The sequence below is a fragment of the Rhinolophus sinicus genome, chromosome X (assembly GCF_036562045.2).
Source record: "Rhinolophus sinicus isolate RSC01 chromosome X, ASM3656204v1, whole genome shotgun sequence".
Classification (NCBI taxonomy): Eukaryota; Metazoa; Chordata; class Mammalia; order Chiroptera; family Rhinolophidae; genus Rhinolophus; species Rhinolophus sinicus.
Genome location: NC_133768.1, coordinates 23,473,747 through 23,486,569, shown reverse-complemented (window position 1 = coordinate 23,486,569; position 12,823 = coordinate 23,473,747). Strand labels below are relative to the sequence as shown.

General features: G+C 33.9%; 1 protein-coding gene across 1 annotated transcript in view; it reads right to left on the bottom strand.

The window, feature by feature from the left end:
* Positions 1-12,823, bottom strand: part of IL1RAPL1 (interleukin 1 receptor accessory protein like 1) — a 1,306,469-nt gene that overhangs the window by 214,299 nt on the left and 1,079,347 nt on the right. The gene's annotated exons all lie outside the window — the stretch shown is intronic.

The window sequence follows — 12,823 nt, the reverse complement described above, 5'->3', positions numbered from 1 at the left end:
AAATGAATGAGCCCCAGTGAGTGAGAATCTTACTTAATTAGAGAAAGCAGATTTTATGACTTCCCTAGTTAAACTTCTAATGTTCACCAAGTCTTCACATTGCAATATTTTGAAATCTAATACCAGTAATGGTTATTTATGATAAAAGCACACAAAATATTTTAGATCTGTGGAACAAGTTTACATACATAAATTTAGATTTTTCCATATTTTTTAAATAGTCTCAATTTTTAATTAAATTTATTGGTGTCACTGATTAATAAAATTATATAAGTTTCAAGTGCACATTCTATAATATATCATCTGTATATTGCATTGTGTTGACCACACAAAAACAAATCTCCTTCAGTCACCATATATTTGACCCCCTTTTCTCTCTTCAACCTCCCTCCCTATCTCCCTTTCCATCTGGTAACCACCATACTGTTGTCTGTATCTATGTGTTTTTGTTTGTTTGTTTGTTTGTTTATCTTGTTCATTTGTTGCTTCCAGTTTTATATCCCACACATGAGTGAAGTCATATGGTTCTCGACTTTTTGTCTGACTTATGATAATCTCAAGATCCATCCATGTTGTCACAAATTTTTGAAGTTATACAATCAGAAATAAAATCACATATTAAAGGTTTAATGTTTATTTCAAAACGTGTTATTTTAATGTTATTTAAAAATATATTTTCATTCTCAGATATGATATATTTCATTTTAGAGAGTGAATATCCTACCATACTCTGGAGTAAATTTATCCTTACAATTTTTGCCAAATTGTTTTGCAAGAACATTAGAAATTCAGTAATGATAACCATGTATTTAGTTTTAGTGAGTGTGTAATTATTTAATGTTTAACTCAACTATAGACTGAATATTTGGGGGGATTATGTCTAATTTCTTTGTATCTGTATTAACAGATTATGACCACATATTAGGTTTTTAGTTAATATTTGTTGGAATATTACCTAGAATCTAGTTTCAGATTCTCACTTGCTCTGATATAATCAATATACATATGTTCTATTTCTTTAAAACACACACACATATACGAGTATGTATACAGCTATGAGTTATAACTATATATATTATAGATAGATACATACATACATAGACAGACAGACAGACAGACAGACAGACAGACAGATAAATAGATATAGATAGATAGACATTTAGAATGAAGTAAGGACTTGACTTTGTACATAGCCATAAGAGCAGAGACTAAAGTTGAGCAGTTTGATTACTTGAACCATGCTTCAACAAAACACTGGATTTCTGCTGATTCAGCCATAGTTTGAGAACTGAATCTAAGTGAACCTATGATGCTTAAGGACCTATTCTGGGCATCTTTTCTCATCCTTTTTTCCACTGAGTCACATGAGATGAATGGCATGGACGTATACTTCCATTTTGTGACCATAACTAAATAAGATAGCCTGTGGCTGTAATTCCCTCCCTCTTCCTTATGAAAAATGATACATATCAGACTGCAAATGTCTTGGGGTGATATAATTACAGAAATACATTTAAACAGATTCTATTTGGTTAAAAAATAAATTAAATGGTTCACAAAAATGAACTTCAATTACTTGTAGCAAATTATAAATGTGACATGTCATTACAAATAGAGAAGTAACAATACCTAATGAGAAAAAGACAACCTATGAAATATGGTACAGGCTTTTAATAGTTCAAAAAACGTATCCTTTATGAGGCTCATAATTTTTTTTCTTGCTTAGTGTGACCATTGATAATTATTTCTAATGACTAAAAAGTGATAATGTGAATAATTTCTTAAAATTACACTACAGCCATCCATATTTTAATTTAACACATAACACTCAAATATCTCTTGAGATGGAATCTATTATTAGTGGTACTTATTATGAATTATTTGTTTCCTAAACATTTGGATACAAAGCCATGGACTTGCCTTCTGAAATAAAAAGTGGAGAACAGCACAGGGGAGATAAATATGAGGTCTGACAATTAGGTTCGTGAACTTGTTGCTACGATGTTGCTAACCTTTTTTGACATCACAGGGATTATTCATTATGACCTTGTACCGACTGGACAAACAGTCAACCAAATTTACTATTTGGAAGTGCTGAAAAGGATGCATGAAAAAGTTAGACGAAAACGACCTGAACTTTTCGCCAACGATTCATGGCTCTTGAATCACAATGCACCAACTCAATATAGTTGACATTCAATATTATTCAGCTTCAGCTTCAGGTGTACAGCACAGTGGTCAGGCATCTGCACCATCATGAAGTAGTTTCCCAAATAAGGCATGTGCCCATTTACCATATCCAATTTTCAAATCTAGTATTACCTGATGGTGTTTTCTGTTCATCATAACACTTTCTAAACATTGTATTGGATGCTTTTAACAAAGAATATCTGGCTGTCTGGAAGCTGCATCAAGTTTCAACCTAGTGTTCTCTTCCAAGTTAGATTTTGATGTTGGTGGTGGTTGTGGTGTCTTGGTTTCTTTTTTTTTTTTTTTTTTTTTTTTTTTGTTTCTTTCTTTTCTTTTATCATGGGCATTTTCAACACAAAAGATTACATCCAGTATGCATGATTTTGAAACTTTAGCAAGAGCATTTTAATTTTTTAATTTTTAAAAATATTGAAATTTTTAACATAAAATTACTTAAGTAATACCTCATTTCAAAGAGAGTTTATATAAATTACGTGGAAGAAATACTCGTACATTTAGAACATTCATTATTCAAAGAGTTTAAGAATATTTAGAGTAAAATGTTTTGTTTTTTATATTATGTGGCTGATTGCTTCAATCCCATACTGTGCTTTAAAAATGGTGGTAAAAGTTAAAGCTTATACTTTTCGTTGACACCTTAAATTATACTTTGACCTGGCTAGAAAATCAGTATAATCTTCAGAGTGAGTATAACAATATCCTCTAAGGGATCCCACAGAATAGGGTCCAAATCCTATGGCATGGCCTACAAGGCCATTTCCAGTCACGGCTTTTTTTGCCTTTACAATCTCATTCCCCTTGCTGTCTCCCCCATCCCCTTCAACCTACGGTGTTTCCCCGAAAATAAGACCTAGCCGGACCATCAGCTCTAATACGTCTTTTGGAGCAAAAATTAATATAAGGCCCAGTATTATATTATATCATATTATATTATATTATACATGGCCTTATATTATATAAGACCTTGTATTATATTATATTATGCTATACCCTGTCTTATATTATAGTAAAATAAGACCGGGTCTTATATTAATTTTTGCTCCAAAAGATGCATTAGAGCTGATGGTCTGGCTAGGTCTTATTTTCGGGGAAACATGGTAGGAATCTACTCTTTCATTTCTTCCTGATTATACTCATTGTATTTCCTATGCTTAAAATTCTCTTTCTCTTCTTTCTATAATTCATAAAGTCATCATTATATTTTGGCTTTTAACTCAAATATGAACTTGACTCTGACTCTTTCCCAGATAACTCCAAGGGAAAGAGAGAGGGAGTATGGTCTTGGGATTAAGAGAATTGGCTGTGGGGCAACACTTCCTGAGTTCAAATCCTACCTCCACTGCCTATTAGCCCCATGACTTTGGGCAAGGCACATCATCATTTAGAGTCTAAAAATATGGAGATAATGTCCATTCCCTCTTACTTTTTTTAGTGCACATAAAGCACTTAAAAGAGAATGTGACCCATGGTAACTGCTCAGTTAATATTAGCAGTTATATTTATTACCTCCCCCCCAAAATTAATGACATCATCAACTGTGTTCCAATGTACCAATTGCATAGTTCTATCATTGCATTTTTTATTGCATTATAGTTAGATATGTTCACGTCTGGCCCTCTTGCAACCGTGTTTCCCCGAAAACAAGACCTAGCCAGACAATCAGCTCTAATGCGTTTTTTGGAGTACATATTAGTATAAGACCCGGTCTTATTTTACTATAAGACCAGGTATAATATAATATAATATAATATAATGTAATGTAATGTAATATAATATAATATATATAATATAATACTGGGTAATATAATATAATATAATAAGATAAAATACTGGGTCATATTTATTTTTGCTCCAAAAAATGCATTAGAACTGAATGTCCGGCTAGGTCATATTTTGGGGGAAATAGGGTAGATTTAAACTCTACTGTATGTTTCTAAAGAGTTTCAGTGCCTGGAATATACTTGGTGATCAAATGTATTTATTGAACGATCTGCTTATTATGCTAGTTTCCATAGATGATATCTTTTTAAGAAAAATAAATAAAACAAGGATAACTTCACGAAAGCTGGAGGCATGCTGCTATTCAACATATACTCTGGAACATCTCTGATATTATGAGCAATGAAACTAATGGCATCTAGCACTCCACATTCTATTATAGTTGGTGTTTCTGGCTTTGGAAGTGTCCCAAGAGTGCATACCAGTAATGAAATCGGGGAGGTAGCAAAGACAAGAATTATCATTAGTCTGTAGCAATCCTATCTTGATATGGTAAATTGTAAAATTTGACATTAAGATATCCATGGAGTCTCTTAAGATTGGGAGGAAAACAAGCTCTGTAGCACTAAAGTCTGAAATGGCCTAATTTCTTTTGTAAGCTATCACATTTGTCAGTGAAGTCAAATATGGAGTGGATGCTTACAATAAGTACATTTAGTCTTTAAATGTCTTCTATATCATACAAAAAAGCTTGAGAATAATTTAATTTACTATTTTTTCTTAAAGCCACTACTAAAACGACAAGTGACTAAGAAATTATTTGAAAAAAAGAATACCAAAGTGTTCCTATATTTTGTATCTATTCATTTCCAATTCCTAAATGATAACCGAAACCCAATGGGGAAGTATTGCTTACCAAACATCTTTTTACATAGGATTTCTGTTGAAATGAAGTCATTTCAGAGTGACTACATTGTTACTTTGTGGAAAATTCCTAACGAGTTGGCACACTACACAAGGGAGATAACTGATCGACAGCTCAGCATGCTCAGTGAGAACCCTCTCGGTAAATAAGTATGCATTATTTATGCCCTCATGGAAAAGCCAATGGAATAATGGTACTTTAACTCTTGGCATGGTGTTTGGAAATTACTGGCAATTGCTATGAAACATTATTGCTATACGAAACATTTACATTCACCATAGCAATATTTTATAATATCTGCTCCATGTCTAATTATAATATCTACTCTATCTCTAATTAGGCTGTCTTTGCTCCAATAATTCATAGTGGAGTAAGAGCAAAATGCCAATGGCCATGCAAGGAGCCCAGGAGCCAGAGTATCAAGCTGTTTGCGTCCCTTCATCCCTTTTCAATTCTAGAACAGCCATATAATTAAGGCCACATTCTGTGTTTGATTATCCAGTGGCTTCCATCTTGAATTACAACCTTAACTCACTTCAGCCTTTGTGTATAGAGTCTAATCATACAGCTGTTCCAACAATTACTTATTGAGGGCCTACTATGTTCCATGCAATATTATGGTGCTTTGGATATATCAGTGAACAAAACATAACCTAATGACTTGTTGTTTATTTTAAAAAGTAGAATTCGTGATTAATAAATAATAAGCTTTCTCCTACACTCTCTGCTATTAAATGTTTCACAAAGAGGCATTCAATATATTATCAAATATCGTGTGAAACCTCAAAGAAGCTAGGAACATGTTTTTGGTAACATTTTAGCTTCTTATCCTTACAAGATTTGGATTCTTTTACAGAAACTTGTTCCATGCGTGCACACAGAGAAATTCTTTTTATTGCAAAGAAATGATGACTCACCGCAGAAAATTATTCATTAAATTATGCTTATTATCTAAATTTTAAGTTCTTTTTTAATAATAAAATTATTTCTCTAAATGATACGTTTTGCTAATGTATTAATATTTTCAAAGTTCTCTCTGCACTGAGCAAAAATTTCTTTAAAATGCATTATAATTTCTTAGAAAATTATTAGGATGTGAAAAACTGCAGCATTTGAACAATATGCTATTTGGAAATTTGCATACTGCTAGTTAGTTCCACAAGTCTCAAAATATGCTACCTTTATTTTGTTTTTTTAATCTAGGTAACTGACATTATAAAGAGGAAAAGTAAATCAAGAAACATAAATTTCTCTTTTGACATTGCTGCTAATTTGAAATAAAGTAACAGTCTAGGGTTTTGATATCCCAAAATAATGTGTATCTTAATAACGGCAGTGTGTTAATAGGAAGAAATCATGAAGAGTATGGTAGAGAATTAAATAACCTGATGGTGACCAAAACCCACATTGGTGTGGTGGAGAGCAGAGACCTCGCTTTACGCATACATTTGAAATAAGGTGTAGTTTCCTCACCAGCAGTCAATGTATAGCCTTGCAGCAACGTAAGTGAAGACCAAAGCTATTTAAAAATCAGAGAAGGCAGAGAAGGGTCATTTTTTGCCCCTGCTACTCATCCTTATAGAGACTCTGTTTTCCAAATAACGTGCTTGCTCTCAGATGTCACACATGAAATCCCCTTTATGACAATGAGGTTCAGAGAATGAGATCACTCAGGGACTGGAACTTGGAGGACTTAATTTATTCTTAGCATTTAGCATTTTTGCTGTTTAATGATAGCACCCTATCTATCATGAGGAATTTTGTTCAACCAAGAATGCATCACCAAATCCTATGCTGTTAAGGTTTTCTAAAGGAGATGGATTCTGTTTAGTCTCTTTCTTCTGAATAGTGGAGTCAGGATGCTTTCATCTTTACCCCATCTCATGGTAATGTTATTGTGATAATTACCGGCTTCCTTTTTCTCATGGAGATTTCCCTATCAATGATTGATTTATATTTTTATAGGCATCTTGATTTCTGCTCAATGATTCCAAGTTACATTTTACTTTTATTCTGCTTTGTCTGTTTTCACCTCAGTGACTACTACTGTCCTCACTTTCAATTTATTTCTGTCAAAAATTATTTCATTCAAGGAATACTGTCAGATTTCAAAATTTAAGAAAAATGAGTCATTTTTAATCACTGTGCAGCAAAAACAGATCACGGTGAATATGCTGAGGTAAAGCAGTTTTTATTTATTATATACTTGTAATTACTTACATGATTAAGTTTTGCTGAATTTTGAGAAATCTGCATTGGCTAATTCAATTAGCCTGACTAGAAACAGTGAAGATCTAAACAGCAAATCATAGTAGTTTCTTAGTTCAATATATTTCATAGTGATAATTATCTAGGGACTATAAATATGAATCAAGGAATATTTTCTAAATTCTGTAGTTAAAACAAAGAAGATAATTTATGTATTTGCTTCCAATGTGGACTAGAGTGTAAAAACAGTTGTAAATGATGACAAAGGCTTAGAAGTATAGATAAAGTAATGGCACAGATGTGTATCTTAAGATGCTAGTTTCACATCCATTCACAGCTGACCTTGATTGGACCTTGGTAGGTCTTTTCCTTCCTGGAATGGGCACAAGTAATTTAAAAGGTTCTCAGACTTTTTTGCATCAGACTTAACAACACTGTCACAAGGGAAAAAAGAAACAATGGCAATCAAACCAAACATCACCTGAGTTGGCACTAGAAAACACAGGAGTGCTATTGCTTCCTCAAGCTAATACGTATACATTTTTTCTAATTAATGGAAGGTTATGCTCCTGTTCAGTTTATTGCAAAGAAACTAAATGTTGGAAAAATCAATAATGCTGAACAGAAAAAAGTACTGAGGAAGTGATGGCGCTGTTTGATGAGAAAATGTATGGAATGTCTGTGCTTGCAATGGTGTTCATTCATGCATTTACAGCAATGAGAAAAGCTCTATTACCTTCCAGAAAAAGAATGTAAGCACTGACTCCATCTTTCTCAGTGCACTATTTGTATGTGTGTCCTGTTGACAATTTGTTCCAGTGGAAAATTAATGCTTACCTAATATAATAGCATAAAAGTCAAGCCAGGTATTATAAACAAAGTTAAAAACAGAGAGATCATCTCATCAATGGCTTTTTCTAAAGTAAATTACATTGGAAGCCAGCAGCATTAAATTTGCCTTTTGTTTAATAATATTAATTAAGAAGCTTTTTAATTGCAGTACATGTCTATAACCCAACACACATTACATATGTATGTATATATACATATATATGCATTAGATTGTTGCAAAAGTAATTGCAGTTTTTGCAATTATTTTTAACCTTTTAAGCCGCAATTATTTTTGTACCAACCTAATACATGCTTTGTAATGTTATGAGGTCATAGAGGAGAACTGTAATTACATATATTTAATAATTATAGACTATATATAATTAATATATATTGTAATGTATATTATAAAATAATATATGATAAATGATAAAATATTAATATGGAATATAGAAGTAGTTTTATCGTAAATATTGATATATTACATATGTATTATTTATATATGTCATATATATTTATAAAATGATCTTTTATAAAGTGCCATTTTTCCACTTTCAGGTGAAGGTAAAGGATCAGAGAGGTTAGTTGATTTGATGAAGGCCACACAGCTAGAAAAGGGCAGGACTAGAACTGGAACCTAGATCTGAGATTCTCTAATTCCTCTGATCTTCCTTAGTGCCACAAACACTTTTTTTTTGGTCAAATTCAGAAAAAAAAATTGGAAAGATGCATGTTGATTTTATACATTAGTAACCCTGACCAAACATTCATATTTTAAGTGTGACAACTGAATACTTACTATTATGAACCATCAAAAAAATAAAAATGTTAGATTTTTTTTGTAAAGATGAGTCCTGGTTGCAATACTAAACCAATCTATGTTTCATTGGTTCAATGCATGATTTTGATTTTTTTCCACTCTGCTTTTGTTTTAATAGAAAGTTATTATAACAAACCTAACCAGTGTAAGACATGTGTTTTGACATTTAGGGTTTTTTGAAGTAATCAGTCATTTTTTTCAGCATAGGCTTCGCAACACGCAAGACTTGGCAAATTGATTTTAGGAGTGCAAACTATGGACATAGCCACGTTTTTCTTCAGCCCCAAATATAATCCAATTCTGACCTTAGCTCCATTTATGCCATAGTTTGGCCACCAATTCTATAGCTAATATGTTCTTTGAGAGTCTAAAGGGAAATGACTTTAAAAGAAATTCAGTCCTTATTTACCTATATTCCTGTTTCATTTTTTTCTAGCCATTACAAATTCATTGACCTGAGTTTTCATTATCATTTAAGTTTAAGCCACATCAGAAAGAACTGTCAGAGGCACCATTTCGTCTGAGCACACACAGGCTTTTCCTCTTCCCCAAATAATGTTTATAGTCATTGTGTGAGGCTATTTTTTCCTACCAGCTTCCTAATAATGTGCAAGCACCGGGGTATGAACACAGGAATCAGTTTCGTCTGTCAGTCTCTCTGGGGAAGACAAAATGATTTCGGAATAATAGAAATGCAGTTTTGTGCGGTGGTGGAAATTCAACAAGCCTGAGCAAGATTGTATGTGGTCAGCAAAGAGACATGGAGTTTTCTCCTTTGACTTACGACCGCAGACAGTCCCAAAGATCTGAGAAGCTTTTAGAGTCACTCTCAATTAAGAATCCCTCACTCACAAGAGTCATATGCCAGATCCTAGGTCTCTGCTTTTCTTTTATAACAGCTGGAGGTGGGAAAAAGACGATTGAAATAAACTTAGCAATCATTGTTTACCATGATGGGCATAAGGCCAGGTATGTGCTCAAGCGTCTGTTGTCCAGATTTCCAAATTAAAACTTTCAAAATCATTATTGACCCGAACAGAACTGAAAAGCTTCCTCTATGGCAAAACATGGAATTTTAATTTTAGAAAATGACATAAAGTCTACAAGAATAATCAAAGTGATGTAAATGAATTGTTTGAGATTGTCAGGTTCTATAAATGAAAGCCAAAATATAATCTGTATCTTCTTATTTCAAGCAAAAGCTGATTCAATAACAATAGAGCACAGATCTAAGAAGACTAATGTTTAGGATATTTATCTTTTTCTTTCGTTTGATTATTCCTGGGTATTTCTCTCCCCGAAAAGAGCCATGAAACTACCTGGGACAGAGGGCTGATGTGTCATCACTCATTACCGACAATAGAAAATTTCGTGCTGTCATTGTACAATCATTAGTAAAGAACCAGAGAGGAAATAACAATCTCATGTAGGCGGAGACTTTGGTTGAGCTCTTATCATGTTAGGGAGCAATGTAGATGGTGGAGTGATGGATTTGAACTGTAAGTAAAAACTTTTGAATGGCGGTGTCTCTGGGTTTTAGAAGAAATGCATCTTTTGAGGAGGTGAAGGGTATACACAAAATGTTCATTTAGAGAGATAAACCTTGGAGTAGTTTGGAAGGCAGAGACTAGAAGAGAGGAAGGGAGACGGCTTAATGCACTATAATGTAGTCCCAGCAAGGTAATGAGGGTGGCAATGGAGATGGAAAAGTTATTACAAACTCAGGATCATTTATAGGACATAGGGCATGAAAGAGGAGGGGAAGAAAAGACTAAAGCATGACAAGATAAAGCCTGACTAACTAAGAGCATGACTGGATTGGAGATTGAAATAAGGAAGTTCTGAAAGGGGTGGGGGAGAAAATGAGTTTCATTTTAGACAAGTTGAATTGGAGGGGCCAGTGAAACATCCAGTTGGATATTTCTACTTGGAAACTAGAGATGAGGGACTTAAGTTGTGAACAGTTGTCTCAGTCATAGAATCGATTTCAGAGTAAATTTATACAGGTGAAAGATTGAATTCTGAGATCATATCAGATCTCCAAAGTATAAAGTACTTACAATATCACATTGGACTTTTGATGTGTGAAGTAAACTGGGACGGGGCTGTAATCTGATGCATGATGTGTGCAAACTGGCTAAAAACATTTTGCTATGGAATTAACATGGACAACAGTCTCAGAGCAAGGTACTCTGAATTTGCCATATCTCATTTCTTAATCCCAAATGCAAGAAGGATAGAAGGATTGTTGGTACTTTATGTAGCCATGTCCACAAAGCTGTGAGATGTTTCAAAAACAAACACAGCTGTGTTATTTTAACAATTAAATATTCAAATAAATACACTCCCTATATTTATAGCAACTTGTGAGTAATCACAGTTTAAGAAGCACAACATGTTGCACAAGTGTTTCCATGGCGACTGCTACTTAAGAGAGTTCTGACTTTGGCAGAGATAATCAATCTTAAGGATTGTCAAAGCCAAGGGGGAAAATATTTAATGAAAGAAATATTGAAGAAACAATATATAAGGAAAAGTTATGTTTTTTTTCAAAAATTATGATCATCAAAAATTTCTGAACTATTGCAGTTACAGATGATAGTGAAATTGAGATAAATACCAACATTCTAAATGTACGCGTATGATCTATTATCCATTATTTGGGCAGAATTAATAACTGTAAGACTATCGACCTCATAATCAATTTAAAAGGGACAGGAAAACGTAGACCTAAAAGGAATTTGGAGCCAGATGTGGGACTAAGCTGGGCACTTTTCTATGTGCTCTTCAGCACATCAATTAACCTCTCGGAAATTTCCTTCCCTGGTCTATAGAGTTGGGAAATGCTACCTAATTGAGTTTCCCTGACCTATGAGGATGAAATGAGATAATGTGAAAGAACCCTGTCAATGTTCAGGTTGGTTCTTATCATTCTTGTTAGATTCTCTGACCCCATACTTTGCACTGAGGTACAATTTAAAACACCAGCCCTAAAGCAAGTACTAATGTAATACCTTCTGGAGGAAACACCTGCAGGAACTTCTGCCAGGGCATCTTACCAGGGAAGAAGAGTTAATCCTTCTCTCCCAGCACATAGAATGTGCAACTGTGCATGTGAGCCCTTCTCAATTTCCCGTGATTCTCTGCATTGAGAGTTAGAGCTGGGGGAAGTATTAAAGAAAATAAAATGACACAGGATTACAAGAATGGCTTGTAAGACCATTCTGCCCTAGGATCTTTTAGAAGTATCTCAGGCTTTCCTGATGGCTTTAAACCATCATTATTGGCCTTTCCGTGCTCCACTGAGCACCACAGAAGTTGCTGCTATACGTAGGGTGCTAGTCCTGGGTCAGTGAATCTGTTTAATGCAGGTAAAAATCTCATATGGGAAGGTGAGCTTGGGGGAGGAGGAAGGAAAAAGGTTTTCTCTCCTTTGTGATGTGGAATTGATTCCCACAGCAGCTGGAAGAATGAAAAACATTAAACAATGAGGGCATCAGAGAGCTTGCCTGGAAATGCTAAAAAGGACCAGGAAATGGATAATGTGCACTTTGAAATCTAAATCTCTTAGTTTCTGTGATCTTAAAGACAACAGAAGGATGCTTCTGTATTATGTTGGAACAGAAGTTATGAAAATCTCCTAACTCATAAAATAATCAACATTCATAGGATGGAGTACTTCCTAGCTGAAATTCTCCAGTCATTTCCTATAAAATGCATATTGTTATTTATTTTTTTTTTTTAAAAAGTCAATAAAAGAGTAGCTGGATGTAAGCTCACTGTGTCCAGAAAGCAGATTCACTGATTATTACTAGATTGACTCACTGTATGCTAACTGCAGCTTAACTTGCCAACTAAAACTACTTTGTATAAAATTTTTATCATTTGATATCTTAATGCTGGAATAAATATATGACTGAGATGCTTCATGGCTCTAAGTCATAGGAAAATAGTTACATTTCTGTAACCTTTGCAGGAGTTCATTTTCTAAGCATTGAAAACAAAGTGCAAGTTTAAAACTTGAAGGCTCTCACTGAGCTCCTTATGGCTTATTTTAGCAAATATGTCATAGACACTGTTACAGGATAGGGTTCCTACACAAAGGACAG